This window comes from Mus musculus, chromosome 5, assembly GCF_000001635.26.
Source record: "Mus musculus strain C57BL/6J chromosome 5, GRCm38.p6 C57BL/6J".
Classification (NCBI taxonomy): domain Eukaryota; kingdom Metazoa; phylum Chordata; class Mammalia; order Rodentia; family Muridae; genus Mus; species Mus musculus.
In genome coordinates, this window is record NC_000071.6 from 106,560,836 (window position 1) to 106,579,351 (window position 18,516).

Below are 18,516 nucleotides of genomic sequence, written 5' to 3' on the forward strand. Positions count from 1 at the left end.
GGTCATTATCCAGCCATTATTTTAGTTGATTTACAATCGCAGTGGATGAAGCAATTGCTGTGGCTTGTTCAATCCCCTGGCGGGAAGATAGGAACCAGCTTGTAATTTGCATTTACACGATCTGACTGAGCAGCTTATTAGATCTGGATATTTATTTTCCACTTAACCGATGTTTGATTACACTTTAATAAAGTACAAGAAAACTGTCTGGCTGCCTGCGTCTGATTGATCCTGCCGGGTGGTTTCTCTGGGATTTTCCGTAATGAAACAAGAGAGACCAGGGATGATGCATCTTAAGAATGTGACAAAAACAGTTGACTATTACTCAGACCCGCTTTCGAGCCACACGAGGAGCGGACACAGAGCGGCGCGGGGCCGGTAGCCGCTGCAGGCCAAGTAGCCCCGGGAAGAAGCGGCCGGGGGTGGGGGTCAGGGTAGCGCACAGCCGGGGCGAGCGGCTGGAGGCTCGGCCCTCCTCTCACCGCTCACCCCTCAGCCCTCGGGAGCACGCCGGAGACGCCCGGCCCACGCTAGCGCCCCACCAAGTGCCGCGGAGGCAAAGGAGTGGTGGACCAGGTGGATCTGGATCACGGGTCACGTGCCCCAAAGACTGTGGCCAATGCCAGGCCCACGCACTTCCCCCCTCTCGCCACACGGCTCGGCCCGCACGACCACACCTCCACGAGCACCTGGACTGCTGGGTGGAAGGCCTTTCAGACTGCAACCATCTTCCGAAACCTCAAATCAGTGAGGTGTCCGGGTGGGTGAGGGGAACCCAAAAGTCCCCTGGAATCTCTGCGCAAAAGCCAGTAAAGGGCAACCTGGCCCTATGCGGGTCTGCTCCAGACCCGCTTCACAAGTTGACTGTCTCCAGGCTGTTAAGAAATGAGCTGGTCTAGGCTAAAAATCCAGATTTCACAACCAGAGAGGGTGGCAGCTCTGGCCATCCTTTCTATCTGCCTTTGCTCTAACCTAAAACTAAACACATCTCTTAAAAGTGTTTACAAAGGGTGTACAGAAATTCTGCTTATAAATAACACTCTAAAGCTATTAGCTATACAAAATGCTTTCCTTCCGGAACAAAATAGAAATCCTCAGTAGAAGTCATTAGGTACCAAAGCTGCAATCTCCAAAACCTACTTTCAATCCCCCAAATTTAAATACTATTATAGTTTACTGGTACATTTGACTGAGGCGGGAGGGGTGGGGTAATTTATACCAGATTTCAAAAGTTCATTTCACTTTAACTATCACCTGAATTATTTTCCTTCGCAACAAGCTATTTCTTTTTCTTCCTTCCTTCCTTCCTTCCTTCCTTCCTTCCTTCCTTCCTTCCTCTCTCTCTCTCTCTCTCTCTCTCTCCTTTCTGATGAATTTCTTTCCAGCTCTCGCTCTCTCTCTCTCTCTCTCTCTCTCTCCTTTCTGATGAATTTCTTTCCAGCACACCATACTGCCAGCTCTCTGAAGGGATACTTTTTAAAAAATGTAACTATACACATATTACACCACTAAAGCAACACTGCAAATTAACACTATCATGCTATATGTTTCAAGTACATGAATTAGAATTTAAGTTAAATATTTTCTTTTAAGATGAAAGGGGCCTGGGATACCTTAGTTTATCTGTGAGGGAGGGCATTTTCAGTGAGACAGACATGGACAGGCTGAGGATCCAGGCAATGAGACTGAGGTGTGATATTCACCCTGAACATGACCTGCATGGCTTTAAATTTTTCAGCACTTGTCCTACAGTTTCCAAGACTTGCATCTCTGCATGTGGACCAGGTCTGTAGTGACCCAGCAAAAGAAATTATTGCAAACGGCTTTAGTCTAGGTGTTGAAAGCGGGGATAGCCTGGGTCCTTTCTTCAATGGCTACAGTTCAAGGGCTTCTTGGTCCCACCTAAAGGGAACCCCAAGGTTAAGCTCTGCAGGCGACTTTTACTCTGGTGTAAGCATCCATGTTCCAGCCAAGGCTTCTGAGTTAGAGATTCTGCACAAGAATGGTATGAAATGGTCCTAACTGAGAATGGCACCCTCATCTTCCTGGGCAAGGAAAGGGACAGACAGCAAAAGTCACCTTTCACAAAAATCTGTGATATTTTTATTGCCTTTTGCTTTTTGCAAATAAGTACCAGGAATTCAATTTTTAAAACTGGGGTGTCAAACAATTACAAAGAGATTGGGAAATTCTGTTTCTTCCAGTAATGCATGTCATATTTCACATATAGTGCATGGCATAATTTTCTGTTATAAGAAAATTTATGGAAATCCGGCACTGTATGGCAAGGCCATGTGGTAGCAGGTGTGATTGTCTCTTCTCTAGGTTTTAAGTGTGGTTCTAGAATAAACTTGGCCCAGTCAGGCAAATTACAAATTATTTGTTAATTTGAACTTCTAAATCTATGTGTTTATATATAATCCAGCCTAAAATCAGGAGAAATTCTAAGGGAGCCTTGGCACTGCAGTGTACTTCACCTCCTGGCGACAGCCTAGGATATGCCACTCTTCCACCTCTTGTGGCTTCTCCTATGTTTTACTGGGGTCTGATGGGAGGACATTAGGTCTAAGAGTCTAGTGGGGACTTTCTACCTGGGCCCTGCCCGCAGACTATACTCACAGTCCTGTTCCCTCTCCCACTGCAACAGAAGCACCCTCTGAGGAAAGCATTCTGTGCAATGGAGGACACAGAGAGAAAGAGAAGCTATCTCCCTGCTCCTCCATCCCCACCCTAAAAAATAGCCTGTAAGAGTCCATACCAGGAAAAAGACATATAGCCACAGCCACTGGCTGGGTCTGTGCTCCAGGAAAGGACACACAAGCACAAGCCACTGGCTGGGTCTGTGCTCGTAGAGAATGGTACCCTTGGTTCTCAGCTCTTATTTGTTGGAAAGCAGCTTGTGTCTGTTTTCTGACGAGCACAAGGCTGAGGGTATTGTTGAAATCCTACTGCCCAATAACTTAAACACTCTCTCCTGGCTCTTGAGACAAATGGAACTGGAGATTCCTGGCAGGTTGTCACCAGGGAAAAGATCCCAGATTTGGCCAAAGTGGCTCCCCAAAGCTGAAAGGGGTCACATCGGGAAGGGACCCTGGGCCCTGAGCTGCAAAGGCAGTGCTCAGGAGCGAGGAAGGAAACGTGGTCAGCTCTGACTGGCATATGTAGACTGTAACCTACACAGGCGAGATGGATTTCTAAGAGCTTTGCATTCCTGGGAGATTTCCTCAGGGTGCCTAAGCCTTTATGGTCTCCCTCTTCTGTGGGAGAAGAGAAATCTCCTTTGTAGGTATCTGGGGTTATTTTAAAGTACTCTGATAACCTCCATTTCTCTCTAAGACCTGACGAGGAAAGCATCCCCTGGCTTCAACACCTCCCACTAACTTACCCAGGATGCTGGACATGGGCAGGGGTGGGGGTGTTCCAAGGAGTGGGGGAGAAATGGGAGGGGGAGAAATAGCCCCTTGCAAGAGAGAGAGAGCAAGCAGCTATTATTGCAGCTCACCTACCTCCTCTCTCACTGCTTCTCTCCCTCCCCTGACTCCACAGCAAACCACCAGAGCCCCCTAGAAGCGTCTGCATTTCTGCCCTTAAACGGCTCCTTTCCAAGAAGGACCGGGGTCTGTTTCCCCAATGTGGGGCTCAGATGCTGTTATTGCAACTTAATTTTGTCGTTGCTTCTTTTCAAAGATTACTTGGAATGAATTGTTTCTTTTGTTTACTATCCAACAAACGACTTCTGCTAATCTTATATTTTATCTCCCTAACATATGGAAAAGCTGTTTATTCTAGCCAATCACAATAAAATGAAGAAAACCCCATTTTATGGAAAGGTATATATCACTAGTCTGTTGATCATTAAAGATATGATTACCAGTGAAAACCCTCTGAAGGTGGCACATTTATGCTTCCAGGAACAGATGGGGACACGCATTTTCCTTGCAAATACTTTTGAAATTGCTCTACTGGTAGTAGTATAAAAATGATATACAGATGCCGGGGCCTGCACGGCCAGGACGAGTGCAGCAGATTTACACAGTAAAGCCTTCACACGAAGCCTGTCAGTTTTGATTGATCTCTACTATACCTTAGGAACTTGTTGACTAGGTAGGGAAACAGTGCAAATAATTCACTGCGGCAAGTCAGATAATTCACACAGCCAATCGGTCTGCTTCACTTTCTGGCTGTGACATATGAGCCTTCCCTACAAAGATGTATCATTTTCTAGCCTGAGCAATATTCAATGTCAGTAAAGAAAAGGCATTAAAGCCACACAAAAGGAGTCAGCCTACTGCAGGACCACAGGTTGTTTTGGTAATGGGGGCCAGATCCTGCTGTATGGTAAGAGCTACCAGAGTGTTCAGGCCCAATTGTCATTATCATATTGATTAAAAAAAAAGTTCATCATAGTGCAATTTTGGGTTTAACGCCAACAGATCTGGAAAGAGCAAAGAATTATCCCACAAAAGCACAACATTCTTACCACAGGGACGTTTCCCTGTTCCAGTTCATTGATGGAGTTGATTAAGTTTAAATGAAGCAGACACTGGATAAAAGTAAGGGTATTGACCACTGGGCACCGTGATCTGTGCTTGAAAGACCCTGATACATGCAGAAAAGCAAGATTTGCTAAATGCTCTAATCTTCAATCAAATCTTACATCAATACAGACAAAGTTTGGTAATGAGAGATTCAATGAAGCATGCGGGAGAAAGAATTAATCCTCTTGGTCTAAACTGGCTTCAACTTTGAAGCTTGCTCCGAAGGAAAGACAGTTATCTAAATGCTAAATAAGAAACTTATTGTACTTCTCATGGCATGCTAATCTTTTGTCTATTTCATCTCTATTATGTGTATGCTCATAGACTGCAGTTGTCATGGTGATTATATCTAGCCACACTCAGGGGATGTGGTGAGAAGCCAGGCACTGAGGTGGAAAGGACCCCCACGCAATCCACAGTACAAAAGAGAGAGACAGAGACAGAGACAGAGACAGGGACAGAGACAGAGACAGGGACAGGGACAGGGACAGGGACAGGGACAGAGACAGAGACAGAGACAGAGACAGAGACAGAGGAGAGGTAGGCGGACACCAGACCCTTCCCAGGCTTTTCTTCCAGGACTAAGGACACTGGGTCTAGAAGAACAAGCAAGTGCCACTAGTGTGGCCAGAAGCACGTGGTAGGGAATGGATCGGGCATCTACCTCCTACCTCAGACCTGGTCCCCATCCATGTTCCTGAGTTGTAGTTTAGAGCTGGCTTTCCTCTTCACAGATCCCCTCCCTACAGCACACCCACTGCTGGGAGGAAGTGATGACTGGAAACGATCAAGAGTGCTGCCAGTAGGGTATCGGTCACTTGTGGCCCTAGGAGAGGGTGGCAGGTGGTAGTGGAGGGATTAAGTCATCTGAGCCTCACTGTCAGGGGCGATTGGAATACTTGAGGAGTGGCCCACGCAACCCACAGTCCTGGCAGGAGGTAAAAGCTACAGGATCCCAGGGCCTTGGTGACCAAAGGTGACCCTGAGCCCTTTATGTGTTTTACAAAAGTTGCCAAATTAAGACAGGATTATAACTGCTCGAGTCATTGTCGGGGCTGAAAGGTTGGGAGCCTCAAATATGCCCCAGCAGTATTGATGAAAAGCTTAAAAAGTAATAAAGGGAGAAAGAGCTAGAAAGTAACATGTACAACTCTTATTAAAGAGACGAGCCACGGAGAGGTTGTGAACTTGAGTCACTGTTTGAACTTTAATTTGTTCATTAACAGGATTTGCCCCTCACTGAGAATGTTATTACTTCCCTCTGCCGCTCGCAACAACTCCGGGTGTAATCAAAGAGTCTGGCAAAAGTTAAACGCCTGGTAATTAATTCACTTAATTGAAAGGGGGACCGGAAGAGAGAAAGGTTCCCCTCAGAAGCAGAAGGCAAAGGCTGTAAGGGGCACAAGGCTGCAGTCTGCATAGAGGCCTCCTCCAAAAGGCTGGCTTCTGACGAGGCCCTTCCCAGTCCCCGGAAGACCCTCGTCCCAGCGCTGTCTCTGCTCCAAACCCTCTGCCCAGGTGTTATCCAGGGACTCTTCTGGATGATCTGTTATGGTGGTATAGATGTCGACATATCCTCATAAAACAGTCTTTGGCTTTCTCCCACGTCCCTTGGGTCAGGCTGCTGATAGCTTTATGTTTCTAGACGAGTGAAAGGGGCTGGTACAGGTATCTTGTGTGCACCTCTGCCCAGCACCATCACCATCCTGCCTTCTTTCTTCCTCTCCCCATCCCAGCAGGTGACTTCACTAAACTTAGAAGATGGGGTCTGAAGTCCACCTCCTCGCCCTTGCTTGGTAACAACAGGACTAAGCCGATTTGGTTTGCTTCTGACGACGTCACAGCCTACTTTTTTTCCCTTTGTCATTTATCTCCTTCCTGTAATTGCCAGCTGCTGCATATAACCCCTTTCACACACATCTTCCACAGCACAACACAGGTACCCTGGAAGCTCAGGCCACGCTATGAGCACGATGTTGCCCTTGCAGCTAATTAGAGGACATCAACAGTCAGGCGGTCAGCAATAGGTCAGGCGACTCTTTCCTGTTAACCGCACTTAGGATTTCCTAATATTTTAAATATTGAAGTCCATGTAATCAGTGCGATTTTCTTTAGAAATATAATTATCTACCTTGTATTCTCTCACTACAAAACTACTATAAACATAAAACAAAAGTGGACAATATTAAACAATAAAAAATTACATTAGAATCCCTATTTCTTGAGTTTGTATTTGTAATTACATAGCTTCTTAACCCCAGAGAGAAAATGAAATTTTATCATCCAAATTAAATTAACACCAAATAAATTCACCAAAGTTGCCTGGTTGCCCCCCCCCATTTATACCAATGTATCTTTTATAAAAATGCTAACCTCAAATTCAGACTACTATAATTGGTCTGGTCTCCTGTCTTCCTTGACTGTAAGGTATACCCACTCTGAACATCAGACAGGGGAAGCAGTGGCTGTTTTATAAGCTGAAGCAAGTTACAGGGTTTATTTAGAATCTATAACTTCATGCCTATCAGTGTCTATATATTGAATGAACTAAATTTTCCACGGTCACAGAGCCATCCTAGTTTTATTCTGAACAAACTAACACTAAATATTACAAGTCTACAAGCAAAGCAGAACAAATGGACTCTACCGACCCTCACGACCCACTGCTGACCTCTAAACAGCGTGGCAGCTTAAGGTGCCATAGCCTGACACTATCCTGTCAGGATCCTGATCACACTCATTCGGGGATAGTCTTCTGAATGTCGAGATTAACTATTCTAAACTTCCACTGTACTTGAAAGCCTTGGCAGTTCTAATTGGCTATTAACAGCTCTGGATCTTAAGTTAGCTTCAAGCCTTCTCCACCCTTAGGCAGCAAGTGGCCTCTCTGCTTCATCTTCCACTACTTTCCTACAGGAGGCAATGCAGCTTTTTAAGAGAACAGCTCTCCTTGCCCCTGGAAGCATCACATAAATTATTTACTGAAGATACCAGGCACCATGTTCTTCTATTTAATCCTTTCAATATGATGGGATGGGCACCACGGCATCCACTTTTAGGCTAGGAGCTACAGTAAGTCAGGCAGTCAGCACCGTTTCAATCAGGCTCTCAGCAGAGCAAGGGTGCTGAGGCGGATGAGCCTGGTTTAGAAGCGGGTACTTTCCACTCTGACACCCTCACACCTCCACTGTGCTACCTTCCAGACACTATCTGCAGTGCCTTCTACTCCACCTGTCCCACAGACTAGACACAGTCCCAGATCTGTCTTATGCCTTGGGCTATCACTGTACTGCTTGGTTGACTACTGAGCCCTTCAGAATACACGAAAAATCCCCTGGCACTGCAGTTTTACCTTTACTGTCAGTCGTCCTTTAAATAAATCCCTCTAACCATGGCATGTGTCTCCTGTAGAGACTTTGCTATTTGTGAGACATTTCCCTCTCTAAACATTACCACAGTTCTCTTTTGACAACCCTTCATTTTGTGCCCAACAGTCCTTAGAAGTAACTACTCTCATTATTACCATTTTGTAGACAAAGTGAGGTTAAAGGAGATTATGAAGCTCACCAAAGGTCTGAAGAGATGTTTGAGTGGTTAAGAGCACCAGCTGCTTTTCCAAGGGACCCAGGTCCTAGCACCCACACAGCAGCTCATCAGCATCTACCATTCCAGTTCCAGGGCATCCAACACCCTCTTTTGGCCTTCATGGGCAGCAGGCATGCATGCTGGATACAAACATACATGCAAGCAAAACATCAACACATAAAATGAGAGACAGAGAGACAGACACATAGAGAGACCGACAGAGAGGCAGAGAGAAAAGAAATCTGCTGCCACTGAAGCCATTCAGCTCCTGAGTAGAAAACCTAACATTCAAATACAAACTGTCTGACCTCTTCCTCTCGAAAGCTTCTACATTGTGCTGGCTCAAATATATCATTTTTCATAGAGTGTGAACTAATGAAATATCAGTGTGTACAGGACACTCAGCAGACTTTTAGGAAATACTGCTCTAATCATGATGTATGAGATTGGGTGCTGCCTTTATTCCTCAGTAGATGAGATTTGACACTCAAGAGAAGGGGGAATAGAGACACACTGTAGCACATCACATACTCCCTGTATTTCTAAGAGCCAAGATCGATGGAAGGAAGCTATGACCCTCTTCAAATCTGCAGTTTTCTGAGGGAGAAAGGGAAATGACTCTTCCCATTGTATCTTTGAGGTCTTCTTGGTACACAGAGGAGAGTAAGACAATTAAAACAAAAGACAAATTGTGGGAGTGTTGCTGGTTTTGTTTCATTCTGTTTTTGTTTGTGTTTTTGTTTTTGTTTTTTTTTGTTGTTGTTGTTTTGAGATGAGGTCTCATGTTGTCTAGGCTTGCCTTTAACTTGCTTATGTAATCAAGGCAGGCTGACCCTCCTACCTATACTTTCCAAATGCTGGGGTTACAAATATATGCTAACATCCTGTTTGTTGATTTTTAAATGGCTTGAAACTCTTATCTCTGCAGCAGAAACAGGCTGTTGTGGCAAAGACAGCAATACATGTTCATAGGTCAAGAGAGGCAACGTGTGGAACTCAAGCCAGCTTCTTGCTCTCCACATCATGGATGTGCCCATAAGCTTCAAAGAGTTGTTGAGGGAAAGTAACTCTGACAATACAAGGACAAGATCTAGAGGCCTGCACAGCTTTCTCCAGGACTGTCTCTTCAGCACTACTGCTGTAGGTCTGGACCTGAGGTCTTAAGGAAGCTACTCGATGTCCTTATATGTACAGGCCTTTATGAAATGTACAAAAACAAACAAACAAAAACCTGACAGCCCCTCAATATGATGAGGCAGTTATGAATCTGAGGAAGGAAGGGCAGTGACTGTACAGTGTTAGTCACCTGTCTCAACTCTTTGTCTCAACCTGTTCTCCCACGGTCTGAGACCACTCTGTCACCATCATATATAGTTTGTTTCAAATACATGGATGGATTGAAGTCAACAAGCCTTACCTCAACTTACAAAGCCTGTGTGTTACCACACCAAATTCTGCACACCCACAGGAGAAATAGAAGTAAGGATTATTGCTACTATATACATTTTGTCTTTCAGAAAAATCAAAATATGCCTCAACTATTAGAAGTGGGCCATGATAAGCCTGGTCTCCATTACTGAACCAGGACTTTCTTCCGCCTGGTATTCTGCAATTTTTAGGGCTCACCTATTCTATATTTATGACCTACTTGTGAATCTTGTAAACTTAAAGTCACTAACTTCTCTATCTTCTGACCACATACCTTACCTGTGAAGCTATAGAAACTTTGACCTATAATATTTAAAAGCATCCGGTTGACTCAAATCTGGAAAGAGGCATGACTCAAATAATGGCCAGGGTTCCTGAAAAGAAAGGCCAAAATCACTTCAAGTGTTTTCTCACCACTCCCATACCTGGAGATGGGCGGTGCTAACACTTCCCTGTGCTGCTAATACAGGCTGCCTTGTTTTCCTAATGGGCAAGCAGCACATGGTCTTCCCACAGAAAGAAAATCTGGAACTGCATCAGCTTATCTCGTTCACTGGCCTATTAGGTACACAACCCGCTACGTGGGCTGGAGTGGTACATTTCCAAAACTAAGTGGCAGACACGGAGAAAAGTTCAAAATTTCATATGGAACTGCAATAAGGACCTTACTTTTGTCTAATTCAAACTGGTTAATCTTCACATCCAATCTGACTTTGGGGAAAAGAGAGGGAACTTACTTGTTCTTTTGAAACTGTTTCTCTTTTGGTTGATCTTCCTAGGTGCTCAAGCATCTGCATTTGCAATTCATTGTTTAAACAGAAAAAAAAACCCTTTATCTTTGTCTGGTTCCCTAGACCTTTACTGATCACTGGGTATGGTGGTCTGAATACTTGGTCCACAGTTGATGGAACTCTTTGGGAAGGATTAGAAGGTATGGCCTTGTTGAAGGAGGTGTGTCACTGGGGGTGGGCTTTCAGGTTTCAAAGTCCACCCAGGCCCAGGTTCTCTCCTCCTCCCTCCCTCTCTCTCTCTCTCTCTCTCTCTCTCTCTCTGTGTGTGTGTGTGTGTGTGTGTGTGTGTGTGTGTGTGTGCACGCACACGTGTGCCTGCAACTTTCTGATCAGGTGTAAGCTATCAGCTACTGTTCCAGTGCCATGCCTGCTGATCCACCACCATTCTTCCCACTAAGAGGATCATGGACTAATCTGTAACTGCAAGGGAGCACCCAGTTTAATGCCCCCCTTTCTAAGTTACCTTGGTCATGGTGTTTCACCACAGCAATAGAACAGAAACTATGTACTAATCTCTTAGCCCTCTATATAATACCATAAGTATTAGACCTGAACTCTGGTTAAAATTCTTACTCACTAGTTATATTCTTTTTCTTCTCATATTTTTATGCGTTTCTTGACTCTCTAGTCTCAGTTGGAGTTGACTATGAACTATATAAACAACTTCTAAATATTTTTTTCTGGGTTTTAGGAAAGTCCTTCCTTCAAGAGAATTAAACAACTTCAAATTCCATCACCTGTGTCTTTTCCTCTCCAAGGACTCTCCTTTCCTCTGCTGCCTTCTATCCCTTCTACCACATTCTAGTCTTGAATATCCCAAGGGTTTAAATTCAGTAGGGTAGGAGTTCTAGACTTCTGTGGATTTTGTAATAGGTAGAATGATATTATTTACAAAACATAATGATTGGTACATATGTACTTTATAATTCATGTTCAACAAAATTAAAAATTATAAATAGTTTAGCTCACAGTTTAGACCCATTTGTAGTCTAAGGATAGCTGAGAATACTTTAACTCATGTTCTTTTATAGTTCAAGGAATATAGAATACCAACTTAGTATATATAGTGTAATATATTATATATATTAAAGTGCAATCCTATTTTAACTATGAGATTGTAACTTTTAAAATTCCTACCACATATTATAAGGTTTTAAAAATCATGCCAGAATTACAAACTCTCATAAAAATCCAACAAAAAATCTTATTTATTTATTTTATTATTATTTTAGACAGGTTCTCACTACCTATTCAGGGACTCACTATGTAAACCAGGCTAGCCTCAAACTCACACAGATCCACTGCCTCTGCCTCCAGCTAAAGGTGTATGCAATACATCTGGCCCAGGCAAATTCTTCATAATATAGCTTTCTGAAGCAATCTGTCTCCACAGCATATACCAATGTAATGCTATACATGTACATGACTCATAAATGAATAATTCATTGACAATTAAAGACAACTTATAATTCCAAATGAGTACTTCTCTTCAAACTGTCCCTTGGTAACTACTCTTATTCCAATGATGCCATTCTTCAAACTATATTGGTAAACTAACTGTAGAACTAATTTAAAAGCTGCCCAAGAAAGCAATCCAATTGTCTTTCAGTTTGTTTTGAACTCAAATGGTACTACTCTGGTTTGGTCATATACTTGTCCTTCAGGAACTAAAGGAAGATACGACTTTTCAAATCACTGGAGTAAATATGCTGAGTATGGTCCTCATTTCTGTTAAACCAATTAACCTTAAACTCATACGTGCATAAATACTTGGAATGTGTTTTGTTTGCTTGATTTAATTGTGTGTGTTACAAAATTTTAAAGTGGTGCGTGGCTTCAATTTAACTCAAAGTTAGTGCTTGCGGTTATGTGTAACTGAGCAGTCCAGCATACCACATAAGGAACAAGAGCCACTTAGCAAAACTGCATTCTAAAATAGTTAAAAGAGTATCATAAGCTCTTGAGTCATGTAAGCCTTTTAAACTTTGTTTACAAAGTCTGAGCAAGCAACAGTCACAGTGCTGTGAAGAGAACACAGGCTACAGAAAGTTTTCTGATTCCTAACAGTTTACTCCCTTGGTCAGCATAGATTTGCTATTGGTATACATTTATAAATCACAGTTTTTTAGCTCTTTGATAGTAAGATTCCTTGGGTCTTTTTTTATAACCAGGAAATAATGTTACATTTTAACAATTATTAAATGTTTGTAGAGATCCTGCTCATTGGCAAAGATGAGCTCTGTGCCTGTGATGATCAATAATCAATAACAAAGAACAGCATACATGGAGGAAAAGAAAACTCTGTCGTGGTCAATACTCATGGGGTTCACTGTAAAAGTAACCCCACAATTGACATTTCCCAGGACTTGGTCCATGCAAATACAACCCTGACAACCACATGTCAAACCCAACACATTCAAATCTGAGTTTGACTCTTCCAATTACTCTGGTTTTAGGGAACACTTGGTCTCCTAGAACTCTCATTAACATTCTGTGGACTACTTAGAGGTCACATAACACCTGCCTGCTCTCTACTTTATAAGAACTAAGACAGAAAGAACAAGAGGACACCCTCCCCCTTCTTATGGGGGCTGTTGTGAGTACATTGATAAATACGTACAAAATGGTAAATGTTCCTATTTCGTTCAACATTTTGAAAGATGTCAACCAAGCACAAAATATTTTTTTAGTGTGTGAATTAAAATGCCTTTTACCGATAGCCTCAAGATGTTTCCTTATGAGATACTGTGTCAAGAACTGGTTTATGTATTATCGGTCTTTCCGGAACGCACAGATATCACATTTCATAATAGCTTGGTATGATGATTGCTGTCAAAGTCGCCATAGAAACATCCCTTTCCTAGAGTGACATACTGTATTTGCGTGACAGAAGACTAAAAATAAATAAATAAAACAACACAACAAAATCCGGGCACCTGGGGAGAGGACCGGTTTGGGGCACACTGGCCGACTGAGGGACACGCCAAACGAACTAAGAGACTCTTCCTTCTTGCGGAGTGTTCCCCTGGGCGGGGCTGGGGGCTGGGGACAGCAACTTTGCCCAATCCCAGCCCCACCCGCCAGTCGGCCTTGGGTCCGTCTGTCTGCTCTACTGTCCACACATGTGAGCTGGGGTGGCCCGGTGGCGACCCCGCGGTGGGCCCGGACAAGGGCCGCATATCCCGGGGTGACTCGGGCCAAGCACACGAGACTCGGGGGCCGTGGCTCCGGCCGGGCCGAGCCGGGTGAGTCACGAGGCGGCTGAGGGACGGCGTCCCCCGAAGCTGCGCTCGCTCCGCACCGCTTTCCCGCTCGCGACGCCCTGCTCCCCCGACCGCACACGGGGCTGAGGAACGCAAGCCCCGCGCGCGAGCACCCGCCCCAAGCAGGGCCCCGGGGGCCACGCTCACCTCCGAGGCCCGGCGCCGCCGCCTGCAGCGGGAGACAGCGGCCGGGGAACCGAGCGCCGGGTGGGCTGCGCGTGGACCTCACCGGGTAGCCGAGCAGCCTGCGCCACCTCCTCGGAAGGGAGGCCTCTACTGTCCGGCCGCGGAGCTGCAGCGCGTGCGCCGTCGCTGCCAGGCCCCGCCCTCATGGTGGCCCCGCCCTCGGGACGACCACGCCCCCTACGATGGTCACGCCCCAGGACCGGCCCCTGGCTGCTCAAGCTCCACCCACCGGCCGCCTCTATGAGGGTCCCTCTCCCTCCCCACCTCCCAGCCCGCCGGGTGTAATCGTCCCTCTTCCGGAGATGAACGCGAAGCGACGTGGAAACCTTTCCACCAAAATGAGCTGTGATATCCTTTTGATGGCTATAATTTATTCCAAATCGTCCCTGGACTGAAACGATCAATTAGCAGCCTGAAACGCACTGTGAAGTAAATTGTCACACTCTCTATTACAGGATGGTTATCATATATTTATAAGGTGTGTTTTCTGCAATCAGAACCAACAAGGTGTTGAGCGATCAGTCATAAACGCACTTCTTCAAAAAAAAGAGAGGGAGAGAAGCTTCAGTATTGTATGGCAGGGGAGAAAAATCCTTATGACAGTTATCCCTAGTGATGCTTCCTCTGGAAACTGGAAAGAGCAGTGAGGGCTCTGCACTGACTTCTCTCAGACACTCACAGCCCCGGAGCAGTGGGGGCTGTGAACTAGCAGGAGAATGGTAGTCCTCAGAGGAGAGGTTTCTGTACTGTGTAAGCACAGACTGGGCATAAGGATCACTCTTCACATTCCCTCCCATGCCCTAGAATCTTTCCAAGCAACAGAATGGCTGCATTGCACCCACAGTGTCCCTTCTTCCTCACGCCTCAAGGTCTTGTCCCCTTGTCCTGCAGGGGTGCTGTCTGGGCCATGTCAAGTACCCACTATGGGGAGCGCTGTTTTCTGAATTGGAACCTACCAGAACTTCATCATCACTCGTAAACAGCCATGGCAAACAGAAAATCTTAAGATACTGGTCCAGCCTGGACCAAACTATGGAGACATTGTTGTTTCATCTTCGTTTTGAATTGTCAGAACTATATGGATCCACAAATTCAGAATTTCCCTTAACAAACTTTCCAGCAGTCATCCAGGAACCAACTATAACCATTTTGCAAGGGTCCTTCCTTTGCATCCAACTAATGTTCTTTTTGCTTGAAAGGCAACCCTAGAGACACTTAGATTTCTTACAAATCCTGGGTTTCTTTTCTCAATGCACCGATTTAAAATGTTGAGAAGACTTAGGTACCCAGAAGTCTACCTCTGTGGTAACAATGCGATAGTGTGCAGAGTAAGTCAGGGCCTGTAAGGGGGGGAGGCAGAATGCCTGCCTGCCACCTTCACTGCATCAGATGAAGACTTCCTAGGAAGGAAAGCCAACTGGGTATTTGGATTGCAAGGTACCTGGAGCTGTTAGACTACTCTCAGCATAAAAGTCCTCGCTCAGAAAACACTGTGACTAGGGGCTCTGTTTCATTTGAAGGTTGGCACAGCGAGAAGCCAGCCCACTACCTTTCCCCTGTGCCATTCACTGTTACTAACTTCATATGTATTGACTCCTTAACTTAGTCCCTGCCAGGCACAGTGCTGTAAATTATTTTATTTAATCCCATAAACAGTCTTAACAGAAGAGATTCTTTGTCTTGCCAGTGACAAATCTGAGGCAGACACTAAGTAATTTATCAAGGGTCATGAAACTCTTAAGTGATACCCAACAAACCAAGACAAATACTTAGAGAAACTAGGGAGAAAAATGTTTCTTAAGCCTGAGAGGGTTAGAAAATGTTTCTTTTTTGTTCTAAGCCCCAGAGGGAGGGTTCCATGGGTTCCATTGCTGTTGGCCGGAAGCCAGGCTGGAACATCACTGCACAGGAGAGCAGCTTAGCTCATGGTGGTCAGGAAAAGATGGTGGGGTGCTTTTCAAAGGCATGCCTGATGACATCCTTCCTCCAGCTCCGTCCCACATCCTAATACTCCATTCAGTTATGAGTGATACAGTCCCTACCACCTGTTACCATGACTGCAGAGCAAGCCTTTGAAACAATCCAAACCCTGGCAGGCTTGAATGTTCATACTCCTTACCCCCCAATAATATAATATCCTAGAAATGTAAAATGGTAATGGTGAGTGATTGGTCTTTTTTTTTTTCTTTTTCTTGAGTTAAGGACCTCCAACGTATGTGATCCTCCCGCCTCTTCTCTTTCAGTGCTGAGATTATAGGCAAAAATTTTAAATTTAGATTTATTATTATTATTATTTTGCCAAACTATTTTAGTGGGATAATGATAAAAGGGGGAAAGTGAATTCTGCATGAAGTGTAAATAAAGAAAGCAAGCCGGGCACCAGAGCTCACTCGGTCCCGGTCCCCGCAAGCTGGGAGGTTGAGGCAGGAGAAACCAGTTAGTAGCCAATCTGGACAACAAAGTGAATTCCAGGCCAGCCTGGGATGACATATTTTCTGTGTTGGGGTGGGGGCCAAGAATGAACAAACAACTAAACAGCTACTTGCAAAAGAAAGCTTCAGTGGAAAAGTCTGGGATATTTCCTGGGAATGTCTCCTCTCCTTTCTTTCCCAGTTCTAGGATTTCTTCTTCAGAGTTATCACCTGCTATACGCCCACAGCACCTTAGCCAAGGTCAGTAACAGCTACTATGCTGGGGAGAGGAAGAGCCTATAGGACGCAAAGCAGAGCATTCTGGGCAGGAGCCACAGTGGAAGGCAGCATGGGCCAGAGGCCCTTGTCCCAGATACCCAGCTCTGAGAATGAGACTCGGCTTCCTGATGAGCACTAAATTACCACCATTGCTAAACTCTCCCTTAATAGACTTGTAAAGATCTGCTCAGTACCTTCCCCCTTCATGTAGAATTTGTAATCAAGAGCCCAATTTTGTCATTTGGAAATACTAATTATCTAATCACGGCATGCCGCATAACGTACTTGTCTGCCCAATTAGCTAGGACAATTATTAAAATTCAGAGGCCTAATTATGTCTCAATTTAATGCTGGCAAACTTGCATACAGAGCAGTAATTAAAATCCTCTCCTTCCCCCTGCCTTTAGGGCACAGGATGATTAGGCCCTGTCAGGGGGTGTACTGAACCAAACCGGCGAAGCGTACTGTGCAGCATGACCCTGCATTGTTAAGTGTGTCAACATATTAACCTGAATTCCCTTCAGCCCCCACATAATCACATTTGGTGCAGGAATAAAGGAGCTAAAACATGAAGCATTTTATTAAAAAAACATAAATTCTTTTTAATTAATGCTATGAGGGTTCTGGTGAATTCCAAGCTTCGAAAGCGCTGGAAGACATGACTGGCTCAACTAATTACTAGCAAATTTGCTCTCGTTATAACTCCTTTAAAAAAAAGAGAGAGAGAGAAAGAAAAACCTCATAATATGATTTTGGGGTGTTAGAATATATTGGGGGGCCAAGCTCTTCTTCTTCCAGTTATATAGTTAGTTGAACACTAGCTTTGCTGAGAGAACGAACACAAGTGAGTGTCAGCTCCCAAATGGTTCAACCTAAGACTGCATCGAGGGGCTCTATACTTTAATGCTTGAAAGACGTTAATAAGAGTGGAAAATTAAAAATCATAATATTGAAACAAATTCAAAATGTTTATCTTTGGAGCTCCTAAAGTTTGATGTATGAAAGCCAGCCAGTGTGAGGAGACCTTCACACTGGAAAAGCCCACAATGCTTTGGAAGCATCTCAGCGTGTTGAATCCTGGGCAGCATGTCCCCTCCTTTGCCTTTTAAATCCTCTCCTCTGTGAATTAAGGAGAGGTACAAATTCTACAGAGACTTCTGAGCTGTATTCTGAATTCTGGGTTTCATTCGCTGTGATTTTTTTTTTGAGCTCATTTATATATTAAATCATTGGTCTGTGGGTCTCAACCCTTTTGAGGTCACATAAATACACCACATTTATCAGATGTTTATACTATGATTCATAACAGTAGAAAAATTACAGTTATGAAGTAGCAATAAGATGATTTTATGGTTGGGGGTCACCACAACCTGAGGACCCTTTAATAAAGGGTCGCTGCTAGGAATGTTGAGAACCACTGTATTAAATGCACAAAGGACAATGTGCAATCTAGCCTCTAAATAGCTTATTTATAACAATGTTTGTTACATTTGCTTCCAAACCTTTCATCACAAGATAGAGAGCAACACACACACACACAGACACATGCATGCATGCATACATACATACATACATACATACATACATACATACATACACACACAGGCACATACAAACACATACATACAGACACACATACTGTAGTGGTTTGAATGTGCCTGGTCCAGGGAGTGGCACTATTAGGAGGTATGGCCTTGTTAGAGTAGGTGTGTCACTGGGCCTGGGCTTTAAGATCCAAGTCCTAGCTGACTGGAAGCCAGTATTCTGTTCGCAGCCTTCAAATGAAGATGTAGAACTCTCAGCTCCTCCTGTACCATGCCTGCCTGGATGATGCCATGTTCCCACCTTGATGATAATGGACTGAACCTCTGAACCTGTAAGCCAGCCCCAGTTAAATGTTGTCTAAGAGTTGCCTTGATCATGGTGTCTGTTTACAGCAGTAAAACCCTAACTAAGACACACACACACACACACACACACACACACACACACACGAACACAGACACACACACACACACATACACGAACACAGACA

General features: G+C 44.4%; 1 non-coding gene across 1 annotated transcript in view; it reads right to left on the minus strand.

Annotated features, from left to right (window-relative positions):
• The window catches only part of Gm8350, a 21,175-nt gene extending 3,104 nt beyond the window's left edge, over positions 1-18,071 (minus strand). Inside the window, exon 1 of the transcript XR_880518.1 lies at positions 13,753-18,071. This is a non-coding gene — a transcript (predicted gene 8350). The remainder of the gene's footprint in view (positions 1-13,752) is intronic.
• Between the last annotated feature and the right edge of the window lie 445 nt (positions 18,072-18,516).